At 33.6% G+C, this 24,377-nt stretch overlaps 1 protein-coding gene and 1 long non-coding RNA gene across 3 annotated transcripts in view; one reads left to right on the top strand and one right to left on the bottom strand.

The window, feature by feature from the left end:
- The window catches only part of LOC143249518 (uncharacterized), a 107,935-nt gene that overhangs the window by 69,039 nt on the left and 14,519 nt on the right, over positions 1-24,377 (top strand). For both annotated transcript variants that reach the window (XR_013027811.1, XR_013027812.1), the window contains one exon: positions 8,908-9,030. This is a non-coding gene — a long non-coding RNA (uncharacterized LOC143249518). The remainder of the gene's footprint in view (positions 1-8,907; positions 9,031-24,377) is intronic.
- Positions 1-24,377, bottom strand: part of LOC143249517 (uncharacterized) — a 140,894-nt gene that overhangs the window by 114,992 nt on the left and 1,525 nt on the right. The window lies entirely within an intron of this gene.

Raw genomic sequence — 24,377 nt, 5'->3', positions numbered from 1 at the left:
ATTCTTTGAAGTATTTAGATGAGAAAAACTTATACGTTGCTTCAAGCAGTAACTAAAGTGCAAAATAATTTTGTATTATTATCACATGTGTACAGTGGTTTATTTTAACAGACATATATTTTAATAACTCGAAACGACGTCTTTTATTCTCTTTCTAAACTCAAAAAATTAACTTACTAGATTTGTTTGTTTGTTTTGGAATTTCGCACAAAGCTACTCGAGGGCTATCTGTTCTAGCCGTCCCTAATTTAGCAGTGTAAGACTAGAGGGAAGGCAGTTAGTTATCACCACCCACGGCCAACTCTTGAGCTACTCTTTTACCAACGAATAGTGGGATTGACCGTCACATTATAACGCCCCCACGGCTGGGAGGGCGAGCATGTTTGGCGCGACTCGGGCGCGAACCCGCGACCCGAAGATTACGAAGCCCACGCCTTAACACGCTAGGCCATGCCAGCGAATACGTTTTTTCGCAGTAAATTAAGTTCTTAGACATCGCTTAATAATAAAGGGAGTAAATTAGTCTGGAGAAACGAGACCCAACATGGCCAGGTGGTTAAGGCACTCGACTCGTAATTCGAGGATCGCGGGTTTGAACTCCCGTCACACCAAACATGCTCGCCCTTTCAACCAGGTGGGCGTTATAATGTGATGGTTAATCCCACTATTCGGTGGTAAAACAGTAGCTGAAAAGTTGGCGGTGGGTGGTGATGACTAGCTGCCTTCCCTCTAGTCTTACACTGCTAAATTAGGAACTGGTAGCGCAGATAGCCCTCGTGTAGCTTTACGCAAAATTCAAACCAAACTAGAGAAACGTATAATGTTAGGACAAATACTTAGCCCTAAATAAATATCAGCATGACATGTGGCTAAAGCATAACTTCAACAGGAACTATTTTATATCATAACTGTAAAACTAAATAACTTAAAAAAAAACTAAAAAAAAATTCGAACAAAATTTCGTAAAATATATGACTTTCCAAGAAATCATAAAACTAGCCAAGTAAGAGCCTTATCTAAGCTACTAACAACCTAAATAACCAGTGACATTTTAATGTTTTATGATATTATTTACCATTTGAGTTAACAATAAGTGCTTTCAGAAATAAAACTACAAATAGTCAATTGCACCGTTCGTCTTTCCTATAATTATCATTTGTAAACCATAAAATTATGGATCGATTCCATCGGCTTTTCACAAAATACTTTAAAACTATTTAAGCACCAGGCTGTTAGCGTGTCCATTACTTTATTCACTACTGCATTCCTAATATGGCCAGGTGGTTAGGGGAACTATCTGAGTTCGAATAAGTAACGGGTTCGAATCCCCGTCGCACTAAACGTGCTTGTCCTTTCAGCCATAGGGGCGTTATAATGTAACAATTAATCCCGCTATTCGTTGGTAAAAGAGTAGCCCAAGAGTTGGCGGCGGGTGGTGACGACTAGCTAGCTACCTTCCCTATTCTTATAGTACTAAATTAGGGACAGCTAGCGTACATAGCTCTCATGTAACATTACGCGAAATTCAAAACAAACAAGCATTCGTAATAAAGTATGAACAAAATGTAAACAAAAATTCCATCGATATATAGTTGGTCATACTAACTACTGCAGGTGTTCCGGATGTGGTTTACACATACAATTGATGCTTTCACCAGATTTGTATCGTCAATTCTTAACACTGAGTAATGGATATTAACAAACAAAAATATAAAATTATTCATGCATATTGAAGTATGTGGATCCATTGAAAGTGAAGGGTGTAAAAACAAGTCAGTAATTTGGGGTTTAATTATTATTGAAGCTTATATTGCTATATTAAAACTTCAGCGGATGATTAGGCTAAAAATATGTTCATAGTGTGGATTTAATTTTGAAAATCGAATGGGTGGGTCCTTAAAAGTTGTGTTTGTTTGTTTATTTTTGAATTTCGCGCAAAGCTACACGGGGGCTACCTGCGGTAACCGTCCCTAATTTGGCAGTATAAGACGAGAGGGAAGGCATCTAGTCATCACCACCAACCGCAAACTCTTGGGCTACTCTTTTACCAAAGAATAGTGGGATTGACCGTAACATTATAACGTCCCCACGGCTGAAAGGGCGAGCATGTTTGGTGCAACGGATTCGAACCCGCAACCCTCAGATTACGAGTCAAGCGCCTTAACCACCTGATCATGCCGGGCCTTCCTTAATGTTATAGTCATGAATCGACTTTAGTCACTACATGAAGATTCCGCTTTAGACATAAGATTAAAACATTGCATTTATTTATCGCATCAAAACTTCATTCTTTTTTCTTCAAAGTAGATTTTGTTGTTTTCAATTCTGATTTGTGAGCTGTTATTTTTTTTGCTGTATTTTTATTAGCGTTACTTCATTCTAATCTGGTTGTTCTACCGAAAGTTCAGTGTAGCCTGAATTCTCTAGAAGCTTGTTTTCTCTGCTTTATTTGATCTTATCTCATTATTTCCAACTAAATTTAATCGGATTTGAAAAGTATTTTTTGAAAGTCTCGAACTTTTCTTATCTGCTTTTATACAAGCAAAAAATTTCAACTACAGTAGACGGTAATTTATAAGGCATCATGGGACAGGGACTAAAACTTCAAATGGAAACTACTCTTATTTATATATTTCTTTATGTATGTACGAAAAACATTCTTCTAACATTACGAACCAAAGTAAGGAAGATGTTCAACGTGGAACTGTAGATACGGAGTTTTTTTACTATTTACTAAATAAATCAATGACTGTCCAACACTCTTACGTAGTTTCATTACGAAGTCGAGTTTTCTTCCTTTAAATTATTTTTTTTCTCTAAATAAGTTTTGTTCCCCCCTTTTTTTTCTTTATCGGAAAGTATGTCAGAATTTTACCTTGTTAGCGTCTTCGAAACGAGTTTCACGTGCGTAACCATCATGATTCTTGGCTTGAAACAAGAGCTGGAAGTACTGTATTATAATTACATGAATTGTAAGTAATAGTAATAGATCATTTTCAAAACATGATTTTGAATAATTAAATTATGGTTTGTTGTATACATAACTGATTTTTTTATTTTATTTATTGAAACACAACTACTGTGCATCACAATTCTTTCGTACAAATCATTAGTGTTACGGCTTTGATTTTATTATGTCGAATTTCAATTAACTGTCTAAAGATAATTCAACATTAAAATAAATTTTCTCTTAAAAGAATTATATAGTACTGAACTTTCTAATTTTTTTTTTCAGAACAGCACGCGCTAATATAAACAAAATGTCAGCCTCGAAATCTTTGTGCTTGTATATATACCAGTCGGTCCTTATTCCTGAGCAAACCAAACATGTTAATTAACATTATATTTTAAATCATGTTAAATTTCAAACTTAATTGTTTAATTGTCTAAACACTGATTTATTAATTAGCAACTCTCGATGATGTGTGGTAATTTATGACTCAAAAAGAATAAATACCTCGGCTGTATCGAAAACTATAAATCATAGCAACTTCTAAAACTATACATCTTTACACTGTTACCTAATTAAGATTTTCTGTAAATAAGCTTTGTTTTATCCTACTATTATATTATATTTTATTCCTTGCTTTTCTAAACACCAGTTTGTTATGAGAAATGCGCTGATTAATTGTTATCATGATATACGAAGCTGCATATTTTAATTTCGTGAATTTCCGGGATTTTAGTAAAAATATACTTTATAACGGCTAACACGTAGCCCTTTTCTATGTTGTTAGGTTAGTTTTCAGGTTTCTGAAGATAAGAGCATATTCTATGTTGTTAGGTAACTTTTCAGTTTTCTGAAAATAAGATCATATTCTATGTTGTTAGGTGACTTTTCATTTTTCGGAATGGAAGACAGTATTATACATTATAAGTATCCACTTGCTTAGTCCTGATGCACTTTAAAATACATACAACTGAATTATAGTAAAATCCCAGAACCGTTGTTTTTGTCCATAATTAACCAAAACAAAGTAATTTCTTGTTTTCCCGCGATAAAAAGAGTACAGAATAATGTTGGAAAAGCAGCTATGTTTTCAATTGTTCGTACCTTGTTAGCAAACACAGTTTCAGAATTAAAATTTCAAATAGAACTGAAATGTTAAGAAATTAAGTCTTCGTACTGTCTAAATAAACTTATTTTAATGTTTACTGTCACTTCTTCGTACATAATGTTTGTGATTTGCATATACAGAAAAAGACGTTCTCTGAGAACACTTATTCTTGAAGTGAATATAATTACCTAAATATATCCACATTTGATGTCTATTACTTGTATACAGAATGGATTTAGTTTTATTCTAATGTAATTAATAAAAGATTTGAAAGAACGTTTCTACAAAAGTTATTTTCGGTTTAAAAATATTGTATAACAAATGAACACAATACTTTATGAGTCCACAAATAAAGTGAGGGCTCATGCACAAGACATATTAGTAAAAATTATCCAATTAAGATTTGTGCAGTATAATTGTTATTCTTTTCTATTGAAATTCAATCTCAGTCTAACATATTTCTACTTGCAACAAAACTATGAACAACAAAAGGTTAGTGACCTGAGGTATGCAGGTCCATGCTAAAACCATGGGAAGTCGTATAATCCTAGAGTAACCAGAAAGTGGTTTTCCTTTTAACTGTGAACGAGACATCATAATTAGAAAAATACAAATAATTCCACCCTGTTTTGGAATAATATACTGACTGCCTTTAATTATCTTCTGAATGTATTCAGCGCCATGAGTCTTTTAACACGAAAACAATATTTCATGCTAATTTGGACGTAAATTAAAACGCCGCTTTGTGCCAAGGTTGTAGTTTAATGTATTATAATACGTTCATTTTAAATAACTTTTTTATTTAATGTTTAATCACGAAACTTTACAAGTTTCAGAGACTGTTTAATTAATATTACTTTTTGATCAAAGAAAACTACCTACGTAGATAAAGACTAAAAATCAGTCTGATAATAGTATAACTAACTAAATATACCGTTCTTAAGTGTATTCATTGTAAAGATTAAAATCTATTGTTTCATCAGCTGAATTTGATTTGTTTTGAATTTAGCGCAAAACGATTCGAGGACCATCTGCGCTAGCCGTCCCTAATTTAGTAGTGTAAGATTAGAGGGAAGGCAGAGCTAATCATCATCACCCATCGCCAACTCTGAGGCTACTCTTTAACCAACGAAGAGTAAGATTAATCGTAACATTATAATACCCCCACGGCTGAGAGGACGAGCATGTTTGGTGTGACGGGGACTCGAACAGGCGACCCTAAAATTACGGATCGAATGCCTTAACCATCTAGCCATGCCGGGCCCATCAGTTGGGTACCCTGATTTTAGACCATCAACCCAATGATGCGTCACAAAGCTCAACCAACTCAGAAGATTTATGATATTTCTAAAACGATATACTAAGCTAACTGTACTAAATAATGATTATAATATAGATATTATAATAATAAAAAAATGTATATATTACGCATTTTAATCAATACTGATAATGATAGCAACATTAAATAAACAATACAGTATACCATATTTACAACACCCATGCATCTCAGTAGCGCAGCAGCAGGTCTTATGACTTAAACGCTAGAAACCAGGTCTCGATATCCGTGGTGGGGAAAGTACAGATAGCCCATTGTGAAGCTTTGTGCTTAACTTTAAACAACAAGAAGAACGAAACTCATAAAGTTACTTGTATGCTTCATCGTAAGTTTAAAGTAATAACTGTGAGGTTCTTATTTCACGAGTAGAAGAACACTTAAAATATGTGGTTTAATTGCTCTAGATAACAAAAAATTTACTACTGGACAAAACTCAGTTGGTTTTGGGTAAAATTATAAGGCTGATTTCAAAATTGTAATTAGAATTTATCCCTAATCTTTTGATCTTGAGTTAGTTTAATATCCGAATATTTTATCGCCACAATGTGAAATATCAGGCAATCAACTCGGTATAATAGATTCATGGTGTGAAATTAGATTTACTTAGATAATTCAGTAGGCAAAAACATACATTTTTTAAATAATTTCAAACACTGACTGTATTGTATTGGTGTAAAATATCAAATATATTGTTCATATATGCTATTTGTTCTCAATATAACTGTTGCGAATTTCACCACTTTTGCTTCATTTCCACGCTCACTTGCTTCGCCCAGGAATCATGTTACCCTCACGTGCTTAATTTGCCAGAATATTCAAGAGATTCCTCGACTGAGCACAAAAGTGACGAAGTTAGAAACCTCTCTCAGTTGCCTCTCACTCACTCAGTTGGTCACTTTGTCTTGTTTCGCTCACAGTCAAAACAAAGTCTGATCTTCAGCCTCGCATCACATTCTTAATATAATCAAATCATGTAAAACGTTTTTTTAATATTTTAAACTTTAGTTCTGTAAACATACATTTTATTATATTTTTAGAAAAAAAATTGAAATTCCTGATGTCTCCAAGTAAAGTTCGAAAGTGCAAAAATTACCAAATAATTTCTGTTACATTTTTAGAAACTATAATACATTTTTGCGAGGGACAAACATCACACACAAGGTAAATAGCTTACTACCGCTATTTTAGGGGGGAAATTGGCTATTAAGAAAAACATTGGGCACTACGTGTGTGTTGTATAGTTAGTTTACATATCAGGCTTGACACAGTGACTGAATAAAAAAATAGAGCAAGTATGTCATTTGCAGTTCCCGTTATATAACATGAGCCCAAAGATCATTCAACTGACTGTTTGTTATCTTTGCACGACTGTTGTTTCTGGATATTCAGGCAAAACTAAACAACACATTAAATGTCCAGATATTGCATCTGTAATAAAAACTGTACCTCATGAGGATGGTCTTCCAGTGCCACATCCAGCAGCAATTGAGAAACAGAAAAGTTATCCTGTAAAGAAGACAATGAATCATCTTCCTCCTCTTCATATAATAATACTCCTTCTGTGATACCTCAACATAAACTGTCTCATCTGATCACTCAAAAAAAGATAAATGATCTGATTTGTGACTTGTCCTTATCAAGGCGACATGGGAAAGGCGGTTACATCAAGGCAATTTATTATCTTCAGGAAAAATAAAAGAGTTTCAATTTATCAAAGTCATCATCAAAGTTTTGCTTTTCTATACAGCATGCAAGACACTTTGTGTTTCTGTACAAATGTTGATGCACTAATACAAGAATTAGATACTTATGATTGGAAATTCTTCGACTCAACTGAAGTTAATCTAAAAGCTGCACTTTTGCAAAATGGTAACACTAAGCCATCAATTTCTGTTGCTTATGCTGGTAACATGAAAAAAAAACTATACATGCCTGCAGATTATGCTTGAAACCATCAAATATGATCACTATAAGTGGAAAATATATAGTTATCTACAATTTATTGCACTCTGACAGGCATGCAGAGCTAGTGTACTAAACATTGTCTACAGGACAGCCGAGATAATAAAAATAATTTCAAAAAGAAGAAATGGCTAATTAAAGATAATTATATAGCAGATAAACGGAGTATTGAGTATCAACATCTGGTGAATCCTCAAAATATGTTTCTGTCCCTAATTCATGTTAAACTGGGACTCAAGAAGGAATAAACAAATATGGTAGTGGTTTCAGACATCGATTTGACAAGTTTCCAAAAATCAGTATAGTAAAAATTAAAAGATGTATCTTAGTTAAGTCACAAATTCGAGAAGTACTGATGGACAATGATTTTGAAACAGTGCTCAATCAGAGAGAACTGAAATTCATTCATATTGGTTGTCAACTATTTTTATGAAATTTCAGAGATAAAAATTATGCTGTGATGATTGATGATACGCTCGAGATCTACAGGAAAATCGGGTCTAGGATATCACTAAAGATACATTTCTTACACTTCCATATAGACTTCTTTCCAAATGATATAGGTGTAGTGAACAATGAATACGGTGAGATATATCTACAATAGAATGTCAAGGACGATGAAATCCTATGATGATGAGAGATTGTTGTAGGTTCTTAGAGCGTAAAACTGAGAACAAACACAAAAGGTGCAGTAAGTCAAGCAAACTCTTTTTGTTAACCTGAAAATGACCCAGAAAGATCGAAACGTTGTTCTTTGCTTATCAATAAAAGTGTTACTACCCATACCATACAAGTCAATCAGACATTTTGTAACAAAAAATAAAAAATGATACCATGATGAAAGTTTTGAACATAGTCCGAATGTATCTTCAGTATATAATCCTATTATACTCATTGCTTATTAAACTGATATTGCTATTATATATTGTTTTTGAACATTTCGAAATGTAATTTTCAATGAATAAATAAAGCTATTAAAGGAAAAGTTACTATTATTGCAATATAGAGGAATATTTTGAATACATCTATCATATATATATATATATATCTACTCAACAACCAGAGGTGATTTGTAATTTTCAATATGAATTTTAGAATCAGCATCATTAAGTTACTTATAAACAGTTGAATTTTGTCTAGTAAAAGAGAAACATTTCTTTCTGTTGCCTGGTGTTAGATATCGTTTGATTATTCTGCTCAAATTTCGTTTATTGTTTGTTGTTGATCTTATAGGCTTTGACATAGTAAATATTTTATTATTTTCCTCCAAAATGTTCAAATATGTTTTGCTTTTAGCGAAAATTTTATCTTTTACGTATTTAATTTGTTTTGAAATGCTAATCTAAAAATAAAAATCTATATTTTCTTATGAAAGTGCCATTTATTACAAACGCTCCTAAGTTTGACATAAAAAAGGAAACATTCTTCATTTTTCCGGTAATTAGAGAAAACAAAATAGAATTAGCTCGTGCAACAAAACTCTTACTTAATGTGTGAACAGTACATGATATATAATCTATCACTAACTGATTCCCTTTGTCACTCTGTTAGGAACGTTTTCACGCTCTTTTTTCTTTTGAATATGCTCAACAACGTGAATCGTCGCTTAGCAACAAAGCTATCACCGGATTGTTCATAAGTCAACTATGGTATTCATGTTGATTCATTAGAAAGGTTTGTTTTGATCTGTTTTTATATAACGTTGGTGATATGACAGCAAAAGGGTTTAAATTCAGAAGTCTTATGAGATTGAGATGTAGTCAAAAGCAAAAAAAAATACCAAGTAGTGTTTCAGCTAAGCCTTAAGTTACGTTTATGTATTAAGCAAATGCTTAAATTAAATTACTATTACTAACGTTATTGAGTCAGTGGTTAAAAAGTTTTAAGTCGTTAATGAATTTTAATTAATAAATATTACATTGGTATTTAAACACACATATTACCTACTTGGTGTTCAAACATAAAAAAAAAAACGTTTATTACTCTCAAATATTATATCCTTTGTACAGTCGAAAAAGTTCAAAATTTGTGCAGAAATGTGTGAGACTTTTCATAAAACCGGGAAAACGCACTAATATCATATCTGAAACACATTCATGTTGGCAAAGTTCACCGTTTAGTATTATGAAAGAAAAAGGAACCGGGAATCGTGTTTATAAGAGGATGGCATAAAATTCCTTTCAAGGTCGTGGTTTCAGGGGTATCATTTTGGCAAAATAGTTTTATAACGGACTGAATTTTTTCTTTTTAATCTAAAATACAATGAAAAGGTTCATGAGTGCTATTTAAGTCTGTTTCAAATTGCATGCATATTTTTTAACGATAAGATTTAATTTTTCTGACTAGGTTTTACTAAAACTGTTATAATAGTTTGGAATTAAGCACAAAGTTACATAATTGACTATACTATCAGTGTTCTGCCCACCACAAATATTGAAACCGGTTTCTAGCAGTGTGAGTCCGCAGACATTCCGCTGTGCCACTGGAAGGGGGAATTGTGGTGATTAAAAAGTTAATTTGAGACTGATGAAATATATAAAGAGAAGGTATATTTTGGAGGTACAAACGCATTCATTTTAGTTAACTTTTATAAATTTGGTTAATCATCAATGTGTTTTTCGTCACTTATGGCGGGTTTTTATACTAGTTTAAATATAAAGGCCTGAGACTGAGCGCAATAAGTTTGGTTATGATAGGCTTAAACAAAATCCAGCTTTTCCATAAAACCAGGGCCCGGCATGACCAGGTGGGTTAAGGCGTTCGACTTGTAATCCGAGGGTCGCGGGTTCGAATCCCCGTCGTACCAAACATGCTCGACTTTTCAGCCGTGGGGGCGTTATAATGTGACGATCAATCCCACTATTCGTTGGTAAAAGAGTAGCCAAAGAGTTGGCGGTGGGTGGTAATGACTAACTGCCTTCCCTCTTGTCTTACACTGCTAAACTAGGGACGGCTAGCGCAGATAGTCCTCGTGTAGCTTTGCGCGAAATTCAAAATAAACAAACCATAAAACCATTTACAACCTTTAAAAATGTACCAGTACGAGCAGGGATGACATATAATAAGTGCTCGCGCACTTGACAGAAAAAAAACAACAAACAGTTTATTTTTACACTTTCAAATTATAATTTCAATTAAAAATCCTAACTTATAGTTTCCAGTCTTTTCTCATATAACACAAGTAATTCTCATTTTTGTTGTTGTTCTTGTTTGTTTTTGACCATCGAATGTCTTTAACTCACCTCAAAGAGACCTTTATTAGGTCCGTAATTTTAAAAAATACTGACTATATTTTTTTAATATCATAATACAGCCCTCTGGTAACTTTGCGGCAAGGCTAAGAGCTTATAACGCTAAAAACTGTGTTTCGATACTCGCAGTGGGCAGAGCACCGATTGTTTATTTTATGTCTTTGCGTCTAGCAGCAAACAATACCGTGATCTATGCGTAATAAAGTGAAACAATGTGAGCCGAACTACACTTGCTCATTTCCTTTATTATAAAATACCAATAAGAAACTATTAATAAATCAAGTTTATTGCGTTTTATAATAAGCAAAATGGGAGTTAAGAAACTGAGAACAGACGGAAATATGAAGGTATGTGTGAGACAGGCTGGATAGATTGAAATATTGCTACTTTGGAATGAAAATTACCTTTTTAACTTATCAAATGCAAAGGTGCTTTTACAAATGATATATGTCAGAACTGTTAATGTTAAAATTCGCGAATATGATCCAAGTAATGCATCTTAAGTTTTATGAAAATAGTTTTTTTCGGTATCATCACCGAACCAGAAAGCCAACGCGAGTATAAAACAACCAATTTATTTTTAATTGAACTGTACTATTCAACAAAACAACGATTTGATGCAAACATTTGAGATGAGTAATTGAGAGGATACGAATACTTAAACTAAAAGGTTTTTCCATTACAAAAATATCCCTAATTTTAGTACTTCAATCTCAAAGTAATGAATAAATTTATGATCAGGAAATATGTTTAGTTAAGCCTCAGATAAAACACACTTTTTGGATACAGGAATACATTATAGTAAAACAATTTTGAATCTGCAAATCCACAAGTTACGTAATGACCACATCTGATATCAAGTTGTGATGGCACAGAATGTATTAGAACTACATTTTCTCATCTTTTGGTTTTACACAGCATGTTTAATACCACCAAAAATTGTTCACTTTTTGGAAATAGTATATAACAGTTATTTCCGGGCTCGGCGTGGCCAGGTAGTTAGAGCACTCGACTCGTTATCCGAGGGTCGCGGGTTCGAATCTTCATCACACCAAACATGCTCGCCCTTTCAGCTGTTGGGGCTTATAATGTGACGGTCAATCTCACTATTCGTTGTTAAGAGAGTAGCCCAAGAGTTGGCGGTGAGTTGTGATGACTAGCTGCCTTTCCTCTAGTCTTACACTGCTAAATTAGGGACGGCTAGCGCAGATAACCCTCGTGTAGCTTTGCGCGAAATTCAAAACAAACCAAACCAGTTGTTTCCGACACAAATTTTTCATAATTCAGATTGTAAATATATGTTCAGATCTGGGATTTAAAGTTTTCAAGGGGATAGTATCCTTGTACTTCATGTAGTTGGAAAATAAAAAGTATGCATCCACTTAAAGAACTACAAACATTCAAAACGAGGCCTGCTAGATGTTGTACCACAGCTGTGATAAGAAAAGTGTGACGTCAGCTAACAATTGAGAATCCATGAACACAAAGGTCAGTGGCAAGAGCCATCCACTTACCACAGTATGCAATATAACCAAGAGTCTGGAAACGAGGCTAACAGTATATGTGTTCACCAAGATAAGGCTTTCAGTCATACCTCCTGTTCAACTATAAATCTGTCTGATCAGATTGTCTAAATTGCTACTGGAAGCCGTTGCCATGATAACATCATGGAATAATGATATACTTTAGACATCTCACCCTTAAGATGGAATTTTTTTGCAATTAAACCTACACTACATACCTACTGTCAAGATGCGTCGTGGCTAGATAAAGCGTGACCAGACGTGGCAATATGGATTGTAACGACATTGTGAGGTTCCAAAACAGTTTTAATATAACGTACTCTACGTCTGTATATTCAAATAATTCACCACGACAAGTTGGATTTTAAATAATACATGTTTGTATAAAACTTTCAGTAATAAACATTTTGAGATGGCAAACAAGTTACCTATCTTGATATTTTGTGTACTCATGATGTTCTAAAAACACGTAGGTCCAAGAAGTCTTTACAAGGCTCCACCTTTCGAAAGCGCTCGGGTTATAGGGTTTCTATTTCATTGATATATTTGTGCATATTATAATCCCATCTCGATTTTTTTTCAAGTAGAATCTAAGTAAACTTTTAATAACAGACGTCTGACTTGATGTTAACAACTTATCTGTTTATATATTGATCGAATTATATTCGTTTATATATCTACATAATCTAACAATATTTTCTAATATTTCTAAGTTCTACTGTATTGACAAAAATACAATTTTAAATTGCCTCATTATTGAGATAGTTTCAACTAGTATGAAAGCATTCACTGAGTTATGTTTGATGACTTGATTGTTGTACAGATGTAATATCTGCTGTTACTGTACTAATAAGAAACCTCAAAAGTTCGAGACCTAAATTGAAAGTCTCGAAATCAGTCGATCTGATTCAGTACTCTTACACAGCGAAGTTTATGCAGGCTTCATTCCTTCTCACTCTGTTTATCAAGCTAGATAGTATGACTAAGAACGGTCGATACAAGAAGGCTAGGGTCTATTTAAGATTTTATGGTGGGGTCGTTTCTTTATTGCATGTAAATTTTCAATCAGAATGTTTTTCACATTCTATTCTTATTTTATATCTGATGACATATATATATATATTATATCAGATAAAATCATAGTATTTTTGTTCAAATAAAGAGCCTCGCTGTGTCACAGCGGTATGATTGCGGACTCAAACTGCTAGAAACCCGGTTTCGATACCCGTGGTGAGGCAAAGCACAAATAGCCCATTGTGCAGCTTTGTGCTTGCCTTCACAAAATCAAGCAAAGAAATAGGAGTAAGCTTAGTTTCTTGGTGAAAAACACTACAAGGAATAGAAACTATTTTATCGGTAGTGAATAACTGACATTCACTGGCTGAAAGTAATATAGTTAGAGAAAGAAAATGAATGTTTTAAACAAAAAGTAGTGATAATAATAACTATGTACATTATAAAATATTTTTAGTTTTCTAGCTTAGGTTTGTTGAATTTTCGAGCAGGAAAACATAAATTTATGCTATTATTGTTTTCTCCGTGATATGCATTTTTCGTTCTGTAAATAATATCAAATAATTTTGATAGTATTTTAATTATATTCGAGTTTGGAGATAAACGTAATGTAATACCTGAGTATATGGCGAGCAAATTGGATGACAAACAGATCCAACATTGCGAATATAATTCACATCACGTTGGAAAACAAAGTTTATGTGTAAAACCATGGTAGGAAATTGACTTGACTAACTATATGGATATCTTTAAGAGAGCTTCTCAGGTTTTACTGACTTCTAGGTAGTTTCACAAAACTTAAAGATGTCTTACAGGAAAGATCATATACAGTTACACCAAATTTTAAAATGTCTTATACGAATGAGTGCATCCAATTTCACCACACTTATTGTCATCTGGTCAAAGTAAACTAAACAATTGAACCAAACTCAATGATATCATGCAAGTAGGAAGTTAGTTGGTTTCACCAAACTTAAAAAAATCGTACAAACAGGAAGGAGTCTAGAGAGATTCATCAGACACATTGACAACTTCATTGTAGGAGTGCTGAAAGTTTCTTCAGACTTAATGATAATTTATATGTAAGAATCTACTAGACGAATGCACTAGACTTTATGATTGTGTAAAATTTGGAATCTAGTCAACTTCATCAGATTTAATGATGTATTTATCACAAGTAGAAGTCTAGAGAGTTCCAACAGACTTATTGCTGAATTACGTGTGGAAGACAGTTTACCAGACTGATTGATAACGGACCTGAAATACAGCTTAGGTAGCCTTATCAGACTATGAACTTACATGTAGGAGATCAAACGACACTTTCACAAGACTTAAGTCTCCCGCTGGAACAGCGGTAAGTCTACGGATTAAACACGCGAAAATCAGGGGTTTGATTACCCTCGGCGGCAACTGCAGTTAGCCCAATGTGGCTTTGATATAAGAACACACACACACAAGACTTAAATATCTTACCTCAAAGAGCATAGGCAGCTCCAACAGGCTTTACTATGTCTTAACTGAAGGAATGCAGGTAGTTTCGCAGGATTTGATGATGTCTTGACTCAAGGAATGCAGGTGGTTTCATATGACCTGATGTTATTTTACTTGAAGAAATATAAATGGTTTTACCAAACTTAATGATGCCTTAGCTCAAGGAATATAAGTGGTTTCATATTACCTGATGAAATTTTCCTGAAGATGTATAGGTAGTTTCACAAAACTTGGTGGTGTCTTATCTCAAGGAGTGTAGACAATTTCACGAAGCTTCATGACAGCTTACGTTAAGCAGTCTAGACAGTCACACCAGATTTAATGGTATTTTCCATCCAAGTATTTTCAACTGGTTGTAATTCATCTGAATTGCTACGTTTACATCACACAGAGTAATTATATTACTACATAGCGTTTATAATTCACCACTGTCTATCGAACATTTTGTCGTGACGAACAAGTTTAATAAATAATATATTTTTGTGTGTGAGTGAGCATAATTGCAAATCTATTTTCCTGTAACAACAATAAGCAGTAAAAAGGAATTTCGTATTTCAATACATATAAATTAGTGTGAAGACAATATTTCTATTTGCTAATACAGTACCACTTAATCGTGTAGCCTTAATAATTTGAATACATACGCTTGGCTGCCTGCGCGATAGATGCCTTCTTTAAGCCTTCGAGCCAGATTGCAAAACCTACATTTTCCAAAGTTGATCGCAGGTAGAAAAACCCTGGGCTTCTAGATGAGATTTCTTTTCATCCTTATCTCTTATAGAGCTGAAATCCACCTTCTTCTAGCCTTAGACATACAGGTTTATCTTATGGCTTAAACAGTTATTTCGCGTTTATTTCAACCCATCAAGTCAGTGCTGTTTCCGTAAAACTCACGGATCATTGTACATATTATACTGTGTGGACTTTGACGAGCAATAGATTTTATTGCAAACAAAAACTTATAGAAAGAAGCATCACCAAAGATGTGATCTAAAACATTGAATTTCAAATCATGTGAAATAAAACACGTGTTCTCGTCGCTCTTCCGAACTCACACCTACAATCCGGGTTTGTTCATTTTTCCCCCTTCAGCCAGTATTTCAATAAATAATATCCAGTCTTTTTCTGCAGTTAGATACGTGGACAGATTATAGTGTAAAGAATTTTATAATACTAAAATGTGGCCCATCCAGTGGCATAGCTTTATGTCTACGGAGACTTACAACGCTAGAAACCAGATTTCGATACAAACCGAAATGTAATATAATATTTTGAAAGTAATACATTTTTAAAATTAAATGTAAACTTTTATAATCTATTCCACATTTTGTAAATTACTTTTTCTTTTACTTCCTAGTCTGTGTTAAGTAGTGGCGTCGCCATAATTGGGACAGCTGCCCCAAAGCTCAGACAGAGATACTAATTGGAAGAGGCAGAGGAGAGTTGAACTCTATGTTTCCTATCACGTTTTACTTTTAAGAACAGTACACATGACTAAGATGTGTACTGATGTTGTTTTTCTGATAGAAAAAAAAAAAAACGCTTAAAGCTACACCTCCCTACTAAAACAGTTCTCTTGGGACCAGGCTGAACAACAGTCCCTCAGTATTGCTATTTGAAATGTGGTTATTACATTGGTGATAAGTATGTTAACAATATCTGCCTCTGTAAAATGTAATTATCTTGTACGAATTCGGCTTTTGTTGTTGTTTTAAATGAAAAGGCACTTGCGTCAAACAGATTCCCAATACTGATACCAGAAAAAAACAAGACACCGACATATGAAACGACAATAAAAACATGAGCATAAATTCTTAGAAAAACACCCGTACACGACGTATAATAACAATAGTAAGTTGTATTGTGTAGAAATCCAGCATGACAAATTGTTTTGTATAGAAGCAGCTGAAAGTGACTAATGGGTGTAGAGAATCGTGCTCAGAGAAGTGTACAACACTATAAATTCTGATATACAGATGCACATGAAGGAAAGCACGACTTGACGATTTTTCCTGCTTTTCTCGCATGGTTCGTTTATATTACGTCTTATCATAGCTATCTCACGTGTCACTATAGTTCCCTACTTTTCTGAGGCTCTTTTTTATTATTATTATTTGAAAGCTTTCTCGTGTGCAGCGTGAATTCACGCACATACAAGCGAGCACATATCTTAAGGTTTACAGTCTTTTTAACCATATAATATTAAAATATATTTCAATAAACAGTACGTACGTGTTTGCTTCTATCAGTTATTGTTAAGTGTTCAAAAAAGCTTTGAATCTGTATGTGTGTCTTTGCACACATATATATATAATTTTATAAGAATATAGATTTCAGAGAGTAAGTGACGACTCTTTTGTTTTTCATAGGCAGTTGTGCTTAAAAAAAGCAGTTTATTTTTTTAAATGCAAAGCTACACAAAGGGCTATCGGTGGTTATACTCATCGCGGGAATCAAAACCAAATTTTTAGTGTTATCAGTCCGCTGACCAGGGCAGGGTTAAGAAGAGTAATTAGGCGCTGATAAAACGCCCATAACCCTCACACTTAAAACAGAAACAAAAATGTAGTAAGTGTGGTAACCTCCATTAAGGACAACTAGCTGATAGATAGATAAGTTGCACAATATATAAGTATTATAATTATTTTATAATTATAATATTTTTATAAAATATTATAATAATTTTATCAGTAAATGCATAACAGATAATTGTGACGACATTGAAAGCTCAGAGGGCACTGCACACAAAAAATATTTACAATACATCCAAATAAAATGAAATTAAAACTCGGAACAAGAAAATTAAATAAATGATAAAATTAAAATAAGCTGACAACAAATTTTATTGTAATAAACTGGTAATAACATTCCAAAAGAACACGCAAACCAACTTCACTGGTTGAAGATCAAAACAAAACTTAGATAAATACAGTAGCGACCATAACTTCAGGAGGCCCAGAAATTAAAATACCTTTACACCTACTTGTGACAATTGTATGAGGACAACCTCAGAAGGACGAATACCACTTCACACGCATGATCATGATTATGTATGTCTACAGCTCCTGCTACTGATTTTCACATGTCTTATAACAGGTCTCCTAGTTCCCATGACATAAACAGGAACTGACACATTACAAATTTTTAATGCACTATCTAACTTATCAACTTTCAAGTCTAAATTTCCATCAAAATTCTAAAAGTTAAGCCTGTTATTTCTATTCTAATTAGATTTTTGTAAACATCAAGCCCAAAAAACTCACTAGCTAGTTGATAATATTATTTTGTTGCTGTTGTTGTTTTTGAGTGGATTCTTTTGAATTTTCACGTGATAAAAATTTATTTTCCGGTCCACTTAATAAAACAAAATTAATTTATTTCCTCTTCTAAACGCTTCTGTAAGTTTAAACCACATTTAAAGTGTGGTAATTTCTTAGACTTACGTTTACAAATAACATTATACCTCTCTAATCACAGTACCAGAACAAATAACCAATTCATTTACTTCTGTCAAACAGGGTGATAAGTTTCCTTAATCCCAACTACGTATCGACTTAACTCCATACTTCATGGAGAAACTTGTTGTTTTAAAATTCACCTTTTATTCTAGAGGTTTCTAAAACTAATATCTCATGACATCAAAAACCTGCAGCTTCTTTTAGTTGCAAATAAATTAAAATATTAAAATACAGCTTACAAAACTGCACCTTTATGAATTGTGAAATTTCTTAAACAGATCTAGTAAAAATATAGAATAAAATGCTACACTAATTTGGCAAATGCATATAGTCTTTTTGATGGTTTTCTCTTTCTAGACCCATGATATACGTATAGAATGTCATCTTGTCCGGTATTGTTTGTGGGAGAGTTCTTTCTTGATATGTGATCCGATGAATCTACCTCTCTGAAAATAGTCCCAACAGAAAATACTAGCTCTTCAAAAGTTTGAGGCTCAGCTGACAAGTTCTTCTTTGAAGCTACCAAGCTGGATATTCTTTCAATGCAGTACATCAAAAGAGAATCACAGCAGAGACTTTTGGCTTGAATTACCTATCCTCTGAACCATACTTAACCTTGGAGTTTGTTCTTTCTTGTGATGAGACCTGTTCAACCATAGCATGTAACCTCAACACAACCAAGTTTTATCAGTACTCAAGGCATAGCTACCTTTCATTTTATCACAAGCTCAGTTGAGTCTTTCCTTCATAAGGTTACATCCTTTATTCCTCAAATTTAGAAGAGCTCTTACAACCATTGGTCTCTTATGACATACTAAATTGATCAGTCTTTTTTTCTTTATCTCTGAAAGCAATTTCACACCTTTCATGAATAAATTGGATCAAACAGTTTAGCTGTGTTCATCAGCATATTACAAATAATGAACTTTTTTCATTTATAACAGATGAAGTATTACTAGGTGTTAATTCTTTACAGAGTCTGATGTAGTAATCATATCTGACACAGTTATAGCATTTTCCTCCATCTGGTATCCTTTGGGAGGAGCCTTTACTCCATACAGAACTTTGCTTACAGTTCCTCACTTAAAACAACTATTGTTCTATGGTTTATTTCCTCTGTTCTGTTTAACTATATGCCTGATTATTTTTCCAGTTCTTCTACAGAAACTAAATGTTTCAACACTATAGAATTTAATATTCTGATATATTCCAGATAGTCTCATTATTAGTTAATCTGCAAATTTGATGAATTCCAGTTCCTTTGTCAACTGCAGAGTTTCCTTTAGAGTCATGCATCTATTCTGCTTCAACATGATCTTTATATTCTCATCTACTATGATGTCTTTATATTAGTCACTTGTCAAAGAATCCATCTTCTTTCAAGGAGTGTCTGGATAAGATAGCTGTGCAGGCCCTTCTAAATCTTCTGCAAATTCAGTTAAGGTTTCTTCTTTTCAGAACATTGTTATTCAATGTTGTCAATATTGACAAGGAAGCAAAATGAATACCTTATTGTTCACCATCCTACCCATTCATTTTGAAGATGATTTCTAACTATGCCTGATATGACTCCAATATCACCTTCCCACTATAGTCTGTTGGTTTTTCGAATAGCTAATATTTTATTGGCTAGCTAAAACTGGTTTCAGTGCACCATAGTTGGAGTAGACAAGAAATATCCTTCAGTAACAGATACCACAGCAGCAATGATAATAGGTATCTTGTTTGATAAACATTGGCATAGACAGGTAGAATACCTTGCTTAAGAACTGTATTATATAGAGCAGTAATGACCATTCCTTCACATATCACCACACCATAAGAAAAATAACATGGTCTATTGCTATGGCTTGCAAATAATTCAACAAATGTTCCTGAGCAAAAAAATAGCCTTCTAGACCAGGTACATCTATTTTACTAAAATTGTGCAAACATAGACTTGTTGGGAAAAATTATTGTGCCCTGTTCTGAATACAGACTGAGTGTCAAAATCACGTATCACTGACTGACTATTGTTTCTTGACAAATACAGGTGTGAACATAGCTACATCTATTTCTAACCCTGCTTGCAGCAATCTGTTGTGAGTATAAAGATAAAGTCATGCACTGTTCATTTTATCATATCATATGAGGTTTAAATATGTGATTTATCATAGTAAAACTTCTCATGTTTAACATTCCTTAAACAGAACTTCAATTACGTGTCACAACCGCACTGATTAATCATTACTGTACCACCAGTTATGACATTTTTATCCATTTATTTTCTGTTTTCTTTCTACTTGTTATTATGATCACAGATACATTTTATGTAAATAAGTATTGACTTCTTCCTATAAAATTTCATTTGTAGTCAAAGTAACAAGTACTGTAAATCCTATCAGCTGTTAGTTTCACAGCTGGAAATAAAACATGTACATAACAAGGCCCAGTGTTTTGTTTTCAAATTCTCTCTCCTTTATAGTTTCATTTTAAATGTTTCTGTTTCACACAGATGCATTTCCCATTCTTTGTGACACATTTTCATTGATTTCAACACTAGTGTTTTTACACTATTCCACATATTCCCACAAACATTATGGAATATTTTGAATAGATGAAGTTATTACTTACATACATATTTAGAGTATATATTATCTTTTAATTTCCAAGTTTGAGAACAATCAGTAGACTATTGTTTTGTTATCCTCTGCACCTTTGTAGCTTATGATAGGTAATCATCCCAATCAATCCATTCCAAGTTTACAAACTTTCCATGTATCTGCTTTTTCAGCTAGACCATGAGGCACTGATATGACAAAGTTCACAAATATGTTACATCTGCTACTTGGCAGAACATGGCAAAAAAACCACACTGTTAACAATAATTTATGTGAAGTTCCTCTGTTATTTTGATGCAAGATAATCACTGCATAAGTAACTTATCAGGTGTGATGTGACAATCATAAGCCCATATGCTAAAATAGTTATTACAAACAGCATATATAAACTATTTATATTTGTTTCTGAGAGAGGTTTGACCAACTTCATAGATACTCTACACTGAATAAAACTTACAATTCTCCATTGCAGTCTCTTCTTCTACAGAAAGCTTTTCATTTAAGCAGAACAAATAATACATTATTGTCATCAATTCTCAATATTTTTGCAATAGTACAGCCGGTAAAGCCTCCTTTTAAACTGGCTGTATTAAATAACCATCCTTTTGTTCTTTGTTCATTCTATTATATAAATTTCAAGGAGTCTCTTTCCTTAAAACACTTCATAGAAGTATATGCATACTAATAAATGCTAATGTAGCTTAAGAGGCTAAACTAACTTCTTAGGTGATTACAGAAATGAGTATGGTTATATTAAAAATATAGTTCACAGAACAGGGGTAATATAATGTGGATGATACAAAAGTCATACAATTCATTGCTAATGTTGAAAGAAGACTTTGGTCTCTCCTTTTCACCAAGTTCTATTTACCAAAAGCCAGGTACAAGATTGCAAGTTCTGAAGCAGCCAGAGAACTCTAAGGTATTTAGAGAGTTACCTCTATGAGAGAACGGAGATGTCAGTTCAGGTTGTCACATCTGCATTCACTCATCTAAAGTCAAAATATAACATTGACATCTATAATTTTTTCTTTACAGCCACTAATGGTGATTAAGCATTCTCTGATAGTTGTATGATTCACTTTCTCAGCAACTGATGTATCTCAATGCTGACAGTGTCTTTAGTGTTTCAGGATTCATCAGTTGGTTAAAAAGATATATGCCACTAATATCTATATAGTGAGGGGTTAAATTAGTTCATACAAGGGAGCCATCTGATTTGACAAACATATTAGTATATTCATATATCAACTTGTTTGTTTTTTGTTGGCCCATATTAATATTATTACTACAATTTTCCTTCTACCAGTGATTTCAGATGCAGTGGTTGCTTTGCTTTTGCATGCATGTGTAGTGTGGTCAAAGTAATTGTAGGAATACAGCTAGTTTTAGGTGCTTCTCTTTCACATGCTGTGCCTAGGATCATTCCGCTTTATAACTTCATAGTCATCAGTTCGTAATACACACAATTACTGGAATACGTTTTGCTCTCAGAATAGCAAAGTTGTAGCAAGGTGTTTACAAGAGCCGTTAATGTTTCATTGATGCATTAGCAAGAGATAGTACATGCAACTGCATCTGTGTTTGTTTTTGTTTTTTCTATGACATAACTTTAGTGCTGTAGACAAATCCTGGGATTTTTTTAACTGAAATATTCATTACTTTTCCACTGAGCTGCAGTTGAGTATATATGCCAATAACTCATGCATAAAGTTTATGCTTATGATTCCTGTGTTTGAACCACAGTCAACTACAACTTTATTCGTTTTTTATTAAATGCTACCAAGATTAAGATGTTAAACTTTTCTGGTCACTGCTAGCCTAACTTAATTAGCTTGAATGAAGCAATATATACTGGTTGAACGATGGCTTTGCTGAAAGTGCTTGATACATTAAATTCACACAAAGTCGTAGTAGTTCATGTATTTCTCAACAACGTTTCCATATCTGCTCGACAATACTGGAACTGGGTGGATCACCAAACCTTCTCATAAACACAGATTCCAATCATATTCTAAGTCAGAAGTGAAACCTGAACTGGCGCTAGCTAGTTTAAAATAACTGGCATTGCTGCTCTCGTAATTTTTTACTAACTTCCTTGAAACTATAGGTATTTGGGCTAAAGGAAATTTGTGAAATACCATTCTGATAGTATGCAAGATACAAACAGTTCTGTCTCCAATGCCACAACTGTCTGAATTTAAAGTAGATGATTCAATATTTTTACCAATGCTATGGTCGTAATATGTCTGACCAAATGTATGGAATAGCAGAGATTACAGGCTCAGAATATATCCTATCTCAGGATTCGTAAGTTACTCATATAATATGGATGAGAAATGAGACTAAGCCAACTTACTCTAATTTACCCCGTTAACTGTTGTTGTTCATGTAATTTATTAACGAAAATATTGTCTCAACCAGTATTCTGTTGTTGCAACTCTGACTTGAGCCATGAACTCAGCACAACAAGCACACAGTAGATTTATACGTTATCTTTTATTTTCAATAATAAGTTATTGGACTAGATAATCTAACGCTGGTAAAATGTCGAAATTGTACAAGAAGAATAGACAAACCAGTTTGTTTGTTTGTTGTAAATTTTGCGAAAAGCTACACGAGGGCCATCTGCGCTAGCCGTCCCTTATTTATTAGTGAAATACTAGAAGAAGGCAACTAGTAAACTCTAAAAACTGCCAATTTTTGATATACTTTTTTTACCAACAGAGAATGGGATTGACTATCACATTATAACGCCCCCACAGCTGAAAGGGCGAGCTTTTGATAAGATGGGGATTCGAACCCATGACCCTAATATTGCAACTCAAGCGCTCTAACCACCTAGCTATGAAACAAGTAATTTTCTTACGAGGGAGGTTGTCAAGCCACATAGAAAGTTTATTAACTGTTCACATTTTAGGTATTACAAATTGAAAGAGCCTAAGACAGAATTAAATCATAATTTGAACTTAGAAGTTAATTAAATGTTGATATGTATTAAATTTATGATATTTACCACACAAGAATGTTACACACAGTTTTCTTTCTTAACTAAAATATATTTTAACATACAAATAGCAATACAATTTATATCCAAAACTTTTACAAACTTACAAACAACACTGAGCATTCTATCTGACCTGGAGCTGGATATTTTAACGACGGTTCACGATGAGAAAATGAATTTATTGTTTGTATCCATATAGTTCACTTAATAGCTAGCTTGCTAGCTGCTTCACTAAGCACACGATATTTTTCACCGACGAAAATATCTAATGTCCCCGTAAAAATATTAACCTCCAAAGTTAATTCTTTGAAGTTAAATGATTTGTAATGTTCGAAATTTATAAATGTCCCTTGTCATATACCTGTAGTTTTGCCATTAATAAGCGATAATCACAGTTATAACTTCCAAGGTTTATAGTATTCTAACTGTAGCAGACCAACGTTATAAAAGTGTTTTGGTTTGGATTTCGCGCAAAGCTACACGAGGGCTATCTGCACTAGCCGTCCCTAATTTAACAGTGTAAGTCTAGAGGAAAGGCAGCTAGCTAGTCGTTACCACCCAGCGTTAACTATTTGGCTACTCTTTTACCAACGAATAATGGGATTGACCGTCACATTATAACGCCCCACGGCTGAAAGGGCGAGAATGTTTGGTGTTAGGGATTCCAACCCGTGACC

This window comes from Tachypleus tridentatus, chromosome 4, assembly GCF_004210375.1.
Source record: "Tachypleus tridentatus isolate NWPU-2018 chromosome 4, ASM421037v1, whole genome shotgun sequence".
NCBI classification, from domain to species: domain Eukaryota; kingdom Metazoa; phylum Arthropoda; class Merostomata; order Xiphosura; family Limulidae; genus Tachypleus; species Tachypleus tridentatus.
Note: the sequence above shows the minus strand (reverse complement) of the source record. Positions and strands in the feature narration are given on the sequence as shown.